Here is an 11,931-nt window from a genome sequence, read left to right as displayed (position 1 = left end):
CTTTGATAAAAAACCAAAATGTGTCAAGTGACAGGTTTTTAAAAGTTAGCTGCCATGTAGAATCTGAAACCATATCAATGAAATTTTTATACTTTCTTATATTAAAAAATATATTGGTTTATCTTGAACTTTGAATGGATCGTCTAACTTGCATGATTTTGTACCACCATGTATTTGGTCATTTGGAAAATATTAGTTCACTAACTTCTGCAGATCTTTTAAATGTTGACACACTTCATTATATAATATTTTAAAAACATACTTATCAATCTCATCAGAAAAGTCTTTAGTGCTTGCTTCAGCAGCACATATACTAAAACTGGAACCACACAAAGATTAGCATGGCCCTTGCACAAGGATGACATACAAATTCATGAAGCATTTCATATTTTTATATGTATGTATATGTATGACTGAAATATTATGCTGTACACCAGAAACTGACACAACATTGTAAACTGACTATACTTCAACTAAAAGAAACGTCTTTAAATATTGGGACATTGTCAACGTCATAGTGGCTAATACAAGTCTTCCAAATTTCTAGTTCTTACTTAAAAGATCAATTTTTTTTATGACTGGCAACAAAGTTGTTTTCCTTGAACTTTCCCTAAAAGATCAGTTTGTTCATTTTTGAGAAAATATCTGCCAAACATCCCACTCTGAACAGCCACAATTTGTCAGCTGTTCTCTCAAGTAAAAATAGTATTCCATGAAAAAAGCAACCAGATCAGCTCACAACTCAAACCTTTAGTATGCAGGCAAAAGGGCCCTCTGCATGGTTCCCATTTCATCATCCAGAATATTTGAAGACATTAACTCAAGAATTGAGATGCAAAATTAATTTCTTATTGACCAAAATGTTCTTAAGTGAAACTTTTTTACTTTTTTTTTTTTACTGTAAGAATAGTGACTAATAGAACAGTTTGGTGTCACTGTACTAATTTACTCTAAAATATGAACAGCTTTATCCACCATTGTTTTGCACCATCAGACCAAATGTCAACCCAGTGAAAAAGGTTAATCACATCTTAGTCTTATGATGAAAATGGTTTTAACTTTCCTCCTAAAAGGGGACCTCCAGATATCTGCAAATTATCTTTTGAGGATCACTGCTCTAAAGAGTCTACAATTCTATGTGCATGGAGGGAAGACACTGGTCGAGGGGAGAGAGACAATTCAGAATTGAGAAAAATGTGTTTTGAAAATAAATGAATGTTAAATCCATTTGGCTTTCCTTATAGCTTGACTGACTTTTAAATACTTACTTCATTTAGTTTTCTGCCTTGCTTCTGGCCCTGATCTGAGATTGGCATCAATGAGTAGTTTTATCAGAGTCAACACTAAGCAAACTATGAATGAAATTTCATGGCTCCACCTGCCCCAGCAAATAAATGCCTATGAGGGCTAATGTCCTTTCAGTAGTCTAAATAAAAACGGAAGCCTCCTGATCATCTGATATTATATAATGTATCTCCTTATGTGTTTTGTCTACACCTGAATGTAAGCTCCTTGAGATAGGGTACTTGTTTTGTTTACTGCTTCATCTTCAGTTCCTGAAACAGTACCTAGCTCATAATAGACACTCTACAAATATTTATTGGATGAATGAACTCAGCTCATGAGACTACACAAGGAATAAGCTAGAAATAATATAATTCACCATCTTAAAAATACATCCAGATGAGTGTTTCAATCTTCAAAACAACTGGAGAGACTACAATCACTTTCCAATGGGCAGCTATTGCTCAGGAAGTTTTCTTAACACCAGAGAGGAAGTGTCAGAAATGCACTGCAGTTGGATTCAGAAAGACTCTGGCTAAGATCCTGGTTCCAGCAACTACTACTGATATGAAACTGGGCAATGATTCACCTGAGATTATCTCCTTAGAGCAGAGACAAATAATTATCTCTGAGAGACACAGTGAGAATGGAATTAATGAAACTATACTTGTGAAAGTATCTAGCTCAGTGCCCAGCAAACAGGAAGGGGCAAGCGTAGGTAAATGCTAGTATATACACATTTGGTATTGGGCTACCATACCCATACCATTCCTACTTTCTTTGGTAACTTTATCCCAAGTTGCCTCTGCTGAATGCCCCATCCCAGCGCTCAGTCCCTATGTTTGGATGGAGCTTCAGACCTAGATTTATTGGCCTAACTCTGAACAATCAGTGCATTTTCCAGAGCACAGTCACTTGAACAAGATGACCACATGTTTCAGTCAGAGCCAATGAGATCCAATTAAATTCTTGCTGGAAAATGCTAGGAAGAGCCTCTCTCTTTTCTACTGGACTTGAACCTGGGGAAAAATGCAGACAGGAGCTGCTAAGGCCAACCTGGAACCACAGGGAAGAGTCTGCCTGAGAATATAACCCAAACAGCAGTTACAGAGCTGAGAGACACAGAAGGAGGAACTAGGTTCTGTGAACAATGCTTGAGCTTCCAACAAGTAGTACCTGAAACCAATCTAGGCTTTAGAATTATGTTTCAGTAAATCTCCCTTTTTCCTAAGTTAGTTTGGGTTGAGTTTCCTGACATTAACAATAGGGAGAGTCCAGGTGGATGTAGTATTTTATTCTGTTCCATAAGGCCCAAACTAGTTTTCCAGAGAAAATGTGGTTCAAATGTTAATGTTGCTGATGAAGTCTGAAGCACAGTGCCAAAGTCTGTCCTTAGGTCTTTGGAATTCCCATGGCCTTAAGTAAGCCACAAGTCCAGTCCTCAAAGCATTTGGTTAATATTTAGATCAGATATTTCTGAAAGAGAAATCACATAAGTAACTCCAAATCTGGAAGTCTCTAGGCCCTTAGGGATGTGTAATTGCAGTAACGTGTGATCTCGAGCTACTACTAATGTTTCTAAAAAGCCTAAAACAAGTTGCACATATTCCCTTAATGAAGTTAACTAAAAGATAAATTTATTTGTTCTTGGCAGGAGTTATGTGTACTGTGTGTAGTTAACAGTTATCTCTTGCTAATCAGAAGCTTTTACTGTCAGATACATAGCTAGCTAGGTAGCAAGCTTGATATCCTTGACTGATTTACCAAATGAGGAAATTATTTATTTAACCAATGCTCTATTATAGATAAAATCTTCCAAAATATAAGGTCTCATGGTGGGAGGAGGGGTGAAAGATAAAAAAGGACTTCAGCACTTGGTGATGAAAAGATGAGAAAACACTAATGTAAGAGAATGTAAGAGGCTGGCCTTTCGTAACAGCCATTTGCTGGAGAGGGGCGGGGGGACATAATTCTTTTAAGTGTACAGTGGTTTTAAGGGCACTGTGCTTCAAGGGCAAATTATATTGAAATCACAATCTGACAGCATTTGGGGATGAATTTAGCTTACTCAACAAATAATTGTTGAGGGCCTACAATGGCAATGGAGGGTGAAAGGTACAGAAAAGAGCAAGATAAGTTCTATATTTTGAATGTGGTGGTAGTTACGTGACTTGGTCAAAATTCAGAACTGCATATCTAAAAAGGGTGAATTTTACTTCACAAATCTTTCTCTATCTACATATTATCTATCTACATATGAAAAAAAAAAAGGTCTTAAATAATTTGTATCTGATCACCATCCAAGACAAGGGTAAATTCAACAAGGACACTGTCAAAAAAAAGGGGGTTCAAGCAAAACTCAGCACTGGAGTTGTGGAAGTTCATAAGGATGGCTAGGGGAAATGTTCCCTTTGAAACCAAAGGAATTACAACTGAATGAAAATGAGGCATGGAACTGGTAACAGGTGGGAATGGTATTAATGCCTACATTACTTTTTTAAATTACCAGAAGGAAAATTTTAGGGTGAAAACTTGACCCTTCATAGAATTTTAATTTTGCCAAGACATACCACCTGAGATGAACCCCAAACTCAACTGGGTCTGAAAGTTGGAAATCAGTCAACTGCTGATTTTCCGGCGATAAAAATGGTATAATGCTGTTGTATCTTCTTAAATCCTCATCAAAAAAGAATTGCAAGGATGTCAAGCAGAGAAACTGTACATAATAAAAATATTCAATTTTCAATAGATGAAACATTTAGATTGTAAATTCAGGAGAGTGGAAAAAGCAGTATGAAAATACATTGTATAAGTTTTTTAAAACAATGTGACAGAGTCTGGCACTTAAGACTTTGGTAGGGAAAGTCTCTGATGCTTCAATCAGAAGCTACTTCTCTAAATGTTACCCACACCTCAGTCTCTTTTCCTATTCATAAACCTCTAGGTTGAATCTTTAAAAATCATCCTCAGTTGTGAGGGAAACAGAATTCTCATAAATTGTTGAAGCTAAAAGTTGTTAAACTCTTGTGGAAGACAACCTGGCATTATCTATAAAAATTAAAAATGTAAATATGTTTGGCCTAGCAATTCTACTTCCAGGAATTATCCGAAGGACATACTCAAACACAAACAATAAATGTTCAATATCATTTTCTACACATTAACTGCAATGGGCAAAGACCACAACAACCTACATGTCCATCAATAGGGCATTTAAATAATTTAAATTACATCCATATGATGAAATACTACGTAAAAAAGAATGAAAAAGCTCTTTGGGTACAGATGTAGAAAGCTCTCTAACACATATTATATGAGAAAAGCAATGCACAGAACAGTGGAACAGAATGTTAGTTACCATCTGTATACAAAAGAGGGGGAGAGAATATATAATCACATTTGTTTATAATACATTTCAAAAATCTCTAGTATATACAGGAAATTAATGACTACCTGTTAAAGACAATTCTGATGTATGGTGACAAGGGTGGCAGGAAGGCTTTTAACTACAGACCCTTTTATGTTTTAATTCTTTACCATGTGGATATCTTACGTGTGTGCTTAAAAATTTTGTTTAAAAAACACTTTCCTTAACTTAAAAAAAAAACACAAAACTAGCCTTACCAAATGGATGAGCCAACTTTCACTTCCTGGAAGAGCCACCAAAGAGCTACTGACTAGAATAAGTCCTAAATAAAACGAAAAGAATTTTCCTTGGGATCCTCATGTCTTAATTTGCTTCCCCCATGTTAGCACAAACTCACTCTGCTCCTTACCATTGTCTACATTGAGTTCTCAAAGCCTTCACCACTGACCTTCTTCTTCCTATCCCATATGCCCAAGGATCTTCACCATAATGCACTTCTCAGACACACTCTCTCCCCAAATTTCCCAAGGCAGAGGTTACATACATTCTTCATCCATTAGTAATGAATATTTGTTGTTGGTTTTCCCCCTAGGAGTCGGGGCATGGGGTGTGGTGGCGGGCAGGGGGCAGTGGGAGCTGTCTAGCATCAATCTTGTTCTTATTTGGGGGAATCTATTTCCCAGATGTCTTGGTCTGAGGTGCCAAAGAGAACAGATTCTTCCTTTCTCTACTCTCCCAAAGAAAGAACTGCTTAGAACTCTGAAGTTTGGGATAACTGATCCAAAGTCAAAGGCTGAGTTAGGGCTGATTTGTGGAGGAATGCAGTGAGGATGGCAGTATCCAGAGACGACAGCAGCTAGCTGGGCCAATTGTTATTATAGCTGTCTACCCTCTGGCGCAGCTTTTGGTTCCTGCCCATTTTCCAAGCCTGCTCCTCTGGCCTCCTCTCATTTCTGTGAGCCCCTAAAGCTTTTTGCTTAAAACAGTAAGTTTTCAGTTTCTTCTCATAAAAAACCCTGATTGATACACTTTTAACAAAAATTTAGGTACTTAATACGAGCAGGGAAGGATACAGAAGTATAAAATACAAGTATGATCACTGTTCTCAAGGAGATTATAACCTACTTTTGGAGACATAAAGAACCAAAAAACATGTGTTAATGAAGGGTATGGTCAGAGGACAAGGGAAGACTTCAACGATTTTAAGTAGTCAGGGAAAGCTAGACAGTGTGGCTCTTCCAGGCAGAAATTACCGTATCTGCCCTCCCAAGCAGAATTCATCACTCTTTACAACTGTACATTTTTATTTACTATTAAAGTTAGCTGTTAACACACCAGTCTCTCTTACAGTCTCCCATTATCTATGAATTTCTCGAAGAGAGATTTTATGAGACCAACCAGTGCCAGAAAAACTCATTTATTCAATAATTCCAAACATAGGACTAGAAATTGGTCATAAGTGTGAGATGATCCGATTTTCAAGGTATTTGGATAAGGTAAGAGAGAAGAAAAGGAGTAGTAGTATAAGAAAATGGATAAAGGTTTCCCATAAAGGAGTAATAGGAAGTAAAATTGGTAAAATAGACTGCAGACACTATTTTGGGCATTGAAAACCATGCTAAATATCAGGAAGGGTGGCAAACTCAAAATGGCCTATAGGAAGAAGCAGGAAGTGCAAACAGGTGGAGTGAGCTGGATAAAAGCAACAGAAAGTCATCAAACGGGGGTGAGGCCATGCTTTGCCTAAAAGCATTCAAGTTAAAAAATAATAATAATACTTTGCAGTCACAAAATAAAGTTTGCAGGCCACAGATTTCTGCTAGGCCATGGAGAAGTTTTTGGGCAAGACAGAAGCAGGATCAGAAAGATATATTAAGAAAAACCAAGCAGCAGTGCAAAAGGAGAGAAAACCAAAAAGCTCAGGGGGATAAGTGAGATGCAATAAGTTTGGATTAGAATAAGAGCAATATTCTTCAATGGGTGAACTGCTGAGAAAAAAGTTAATAGGGAACTAAACAATGAAGGTAAGACTGTCACCACTTGAACCCACTGATCAATTATAACATCACTAAAAGTTAGAGAATACAGGGTGTGATAAATACTACAAATAAAAATTCCATATAATTTATTACATATGAGACAGGAGGAGAAAGGAGAATAGGAATTAATAATTACCCCATATTTCAAGCCTCGCAGCTAGAGCAATAATGATGGTAATGACAGAGATAGGAAAACCAAGAGATAGAACCAGTTTTCAAGGGGGAAACTAGAAACTGCACTATCACGGCACAGTGATAAGAACATCAGACTGGAAAGGCATTCTGTCAGCTGTACCATTGCTTAGCTGCATACCCTTGAACAAACACAAGCTCCTGGAACCCATATCCTCTGTTTAAAAATGAGATTAAACGAGATGCTCTATATGACTCTTTCAGATCTGATACTCCAAGATAAGTCTGGTTTAAATGTGTTTAAAATAGCACAGAATACTGAGGGGAAAATGTTTACTATGGATTTTTTAATGACAAATTTCCTTAATAACATACATATATATGAGAAAAATATATAAAATAGCAATGCTTCATTTTAATTTGCATATAAATGGATTTTTAAATGCTTTTTGTTGATTTTGTACACATTTCATTTCAAATTATTGCCTATATCTAGATTTCTAATTCTACTCCTATTCTCACTTACATGCACACCAAACATGCTTTTTTGTCCATCTAAAACTTCATGAAACTCCTTTTTTAAAGACAACTGAGGTGAAATACACATAACAAAATTTACCATCTTAACCATTTTTAAGTGGACAGTTCAGTGGCATTAAGTACATTCATATTGTTGTGCTACCATCACCACCAACCATCAATACAGTACCTTTTCATTTTGCAAAACAGAAACTCAATACCCATTAAGTAATAACTCCCATTCTCCCCATAGCCCTGGCAACCACCATTCTACTTTCTGTATCTATGAATGATTACTCTAGGTACCTAATATAAGGGAAATCATACAGTACTTGTTCTGTTGTGACTGGCTTATTTCACTTAGCATAATATCGTCAAGGTTCATTCAAAATGTAGCATGTGTCAAAATTTCCTTCCTTTTTAAAGCTAAATAATGCTCCATTGTATGCATAAACTACATTTTGTTTATCCATTCATCCATTGGTGGCCACCTGGGTTGCTTCTCCCTTTTGGCTCTTGCGATAATGCTGCTATGAACATGAGTACACAAACACCTCTTCAAGTCCCTGCATTCAATTCCTTTGGGTATGTATTCAGAAGAGGAATTGCTAGATCACTCAGTGATACCAATTTTGAGGAATCACTGTACTGTTTTCCACAGCAGCTGTACCATTTTACATTTCAACAACAGTACACTAGGGTTTCAACTTCTCCATATCCTGGCCAACACCTGTTATCTTTTGGTTGTTTGTTTTTTTTTTAAATAGTAGCCATCCTGATGGGTGTGAGGTGGTACCTCACTGTGGTTTTGATTTGCATTTCCCTAATGACTTGTGCTCTCTATGGTTTTATCAAAAGAACATATGAGCCAACAAAAAAGAGCTCTTATTGGCCAAATATGGGATACTCTGAGTATCAAAAAATATACAAAAACAACTGATCAAAATACACTGAGATATAAACCTCAAGTTAATAATGATACTTAAAAAATCTCAGTGAACACTACTGGAAATAACTAGGGCATACATTATTTATCCTGAAGATTGGCAATTAAAAGGCAATAAAAATTAAGGATTTATCTTACCTTTGTTGTACAAAATGTATTTTAGGATAACTAAATAACTCTAGTTGATGAAGGAATTCTAGCTTATAAATGTGGAAAGAGTGACAGAATTAGGTTAGGAAATCACCATTTTGCAAGCACTAGTGAAGTAATTGCTTCAGGCAATATTCATAAGTGGACAAAACCATTAGATAAAGTAGTGATGGGGAACTGTACAACGGAGATCAAGCTGTCACCATTTGAACCCACCCATCAACCACTGTATCACTGAAAGTAAGCAAACTGTGTGCTTCCTGGTATGATTCAATATGAAACATATAGCACCACCTATGAAATATTCATGTCCAAAAATGTTGAACCTAAATCTGATGAAGCCTCTACAGCTGCACTAATATGACAGCCACTAGCTACACTGTAGCTATTTAAATTTAAAATAAAAGAATTCTCAATTGCAAGTGCTCAAAAGCCACATGTAGCCATTAGAAAGTGTAGGTACAGAATGGTCTCATCATTGCAGAAGTTCTATTGGATAGTGCTGCTCTGGAGCTAAACTCCATTCATAAGAAATATGGAGAGGGAGAGGGATAAAGGAACAAATGGCACCAGAAAGAAGCAAAAAGACAAGACCAGAACACAGGGCATTCTATAGAACAATAAGTGGATGGCAGAGGGAAAAGGGAGGGAGGAGGAACTACGTTAGATTTTAAAAGACTTAAGATATGAAATGTCCAGAAAAGGAAAATTTATACAAAAAGAAAGCAGATCAGTGGTTTCCTGAGGCTGGAAGTGGAAGCAGAAATTGACTGCAAATGGGCTAGCAGAAATTTTGGCCAGTGTGGAAATGCTCCAAACCTGGCTTGTGATGTCAGTTGCCCAACTCTATAAATTTACTAAATATTTATTGAATTGTTTTTTTTTTAAAGTAGTAAGAGACAACTATAATGTATGGACCTTTTTTGTACCTGATTCTAACAAACTAACTCTAAAATGACATTTTTGAGCTAGCCAATGAAACGTAATTATAAACCAGATGATATAAAAAGTTGCTTAAAATTTTTTTGTAAATGGCTTATTGTTTATATTTTCAGAGATGCATAAATATGTGCAGTGCTTTAGATAGGCTTTAATATACTGAAACAGAGAAACAAGATAGAAAAAAATGTATTAAGCAAATGGAATAAAAATCTTAACCATTAAATCTGGGTGATGGATATATGGGAGTTCACTGCACTTTCTCTACATTTGTATGAATTTGACATTTTTTAGAATTTAGAAACATTAATGGCTACAAAAATACCCTTTCACAGTCAATGCTATATAAACCAAGTCAATGATGGGTTTGTGATTCCTCAATGTTGTCAGCAACTATGATACTAAGTCATCATTTTAAGTAAGTTTCAGTTTTTAAAATTAAGTCCCCATAGTAAAAACTAATTGATTACCTTTAAGTCACCATTTGAAACTTCAAAAAATGTTTAAACACACTGTTTTTCAGGGGGTCAGTGGAGAAAGTGTATATATACTTTTTTTTTTTCTACTAGCTCAATTGAATCATTCTGCCCAGGTCATGAAATAAATCCATCAGCCTTCTCAGTGATTACCCTGTGATAAATATGCCTGGCACCAGTGCAATGTATTCAAGCCTTTTCAACAGCTTTTCCTTTGTGCACATCTGCAGGCTTTTTATGCACATCTGCATACTGAATCACAACCATGATCTGCATTATAATTAATGTAACAGCACATCTGACCAGGTCCACAGCATTTGATGCATAACCATTTTTGAGATCTGCAGGGAACTGAAGATACCCTGGGGAGAAAGCACCGCTAATTTCGTATCAGGCATTGGACAAACTGTTAAGTGGTAAGACAGTTGTTTTCCTGAAACAGCTATGGCATAGCTGGAGGAGAATCTCAGTGTGTGTATAAGTGCTTCAAATCACAGTTGCTCTACTCCTGAACTCTGCACCACATCCCTCATATACCCACTCTAAAAGACTGCGGTATGATCTTGTGGTGGCTCACAGCGAAAGAGAATATGACAATGAATGTAACTATGTTCATGTATAACTGAAAAATTGTGCTCTACACTGGAATTTGACACAAAATTATAAAATGACTATAACTCAATTTAAAAAAAGTTTAAAAAAAAAAGACCCAATTTAAACCTTGTATGAAAGGATTCTTTGGTTATCAATGACAGCAAATCACTGGTGTGAATCCGAGTAGAGATACACAGCAAGCACAGAAATATTAGACCTGACCTGCACACCCATCTCATTCTGTATCTCTGATCGTTAAGATCTTCTTCCTTATGTCCCCCTTACACCTATTTTTGAAAATTTTACTTTGAAATCTAGATAGAAATTGTGTATCTAGGTAAGTACTTACTTAAGTGCATTTCTTCAAAGACCTTCAGGATACTCACTGTCCATTTACACTGCTCAGTTCCATAGCTACAGCACAGAGTGACGTCCCACGGATCTCAGTAAGAAGCAGAGCAACTTGATTCTGTATCTCCCTGGTCTAGGATTTCATGAGTCAGCACTATCCAATAAAGCTTTCTGTAGTGATACCCAACATGGTAGCCACTAGTCATCTGCGGTTTTTACGTGGTCACTGTAAATGAGGAACTGAACTTTTAATTTCACTTAATTTAAATAGCCACATGTAAATAGTAGTTACCATACTGGACAGTGTAGCTATAAGTGAAAGACTTTTTCTGTTGTTGTGTTTTCACTCAAGACATGATACACAAGAGTCTTTTAAAATGACTTTCTCTCTCATCTGCGCACACATGCATACACAAACATACATATTCATACATCAAATCTTAATAGTGCTTAACTGTGTGATGAGGCTATGAAATCAGGCATTCAAATATATTTTGAATGAATAAATATGTTTATACTTAAATATTACCAATTGTAAGGATTGGTATCATCAGAAAAGACTATACAATTAGAAAATGACTATAATACTACAGTCATTAAACCTATAAATAGGGAGATATACCCCAATATCGAAAATATACAGAAGCAGAATACAAAATATTATCTATTTTTTTGGTCACAAATATTAAAAAACTAAATAGCACAAATATAAGGAATGAAGAGGACCACAAACCAATGAAACTAATCAGATGCAGGAAGAGATTATAAGTGGATTTCACTCATGTGGATTTGCATTAATGTCTGTATACAAATAAAGCTTTAGAAAAATAAAACAAGGTTGAAGAGCAATAAGATCCAAAGAACTGAGCATAGGAATAATCTCATAAAACTTGAATGCTGGGAGCAGACAACTATCCTATATCAGCAGCAAAGAAGGATGAGGAGACTGAAGAGAACTCAAGTTACGTGCTGTCGGGGGAAGGGATAACTAGAATTGAGAAATCCAGGATTGAGAGAAAGAGGGGGAAGGAAAGAGCTTGTAAATGAGAGTAAGAGAGCTAATGCAGGTTAATGTTAGTATTCAATCAGTTGAAGACTTAAGACTGTTCCAAGGCTGTTAGCTGAGAGGCCAGA

The 11,931-nt window shown here is 36.2% G+C and overlaps 1 non-coding gene across 1 annotated transcript; it reads left to right on the top strand.

Moving 5' to 3' along the window:
- Window positions 1-289: 289 nt before the first annotated feature.
- On the top strand, window positions 290-393 carry LOC116280110 (U6 spliceosomal RNA). The gene has a single exon (XR_004189444.1). It is a non-coding gene; the product is annotated as a U6 spliceosomal RNA (small nuclear RNA).
- The last annotated feature ends 11,538 nt before the right edge of the window (window positions 394-11,931 follow it).

Source organism: Vicugna pacos, chromosome 3 (assembly GCF_048564905.1).
Source record: "Vicugna pacos chromosome 3, VicPac4, whole genome shotgun sequence".
NCBI classification, from domain to species: domain Eukaryota; kingdom Metazoa; phylum Chordata; class Mammalia; order Artiodactyla; family Camelidae; genus Vicugna; species Vicugna pacos.
The sequence above is the reverse complement of the archived record's forward strand: the minus strand, read 5'-3'. Positions and strand labels throughout refer to the sequence as shown.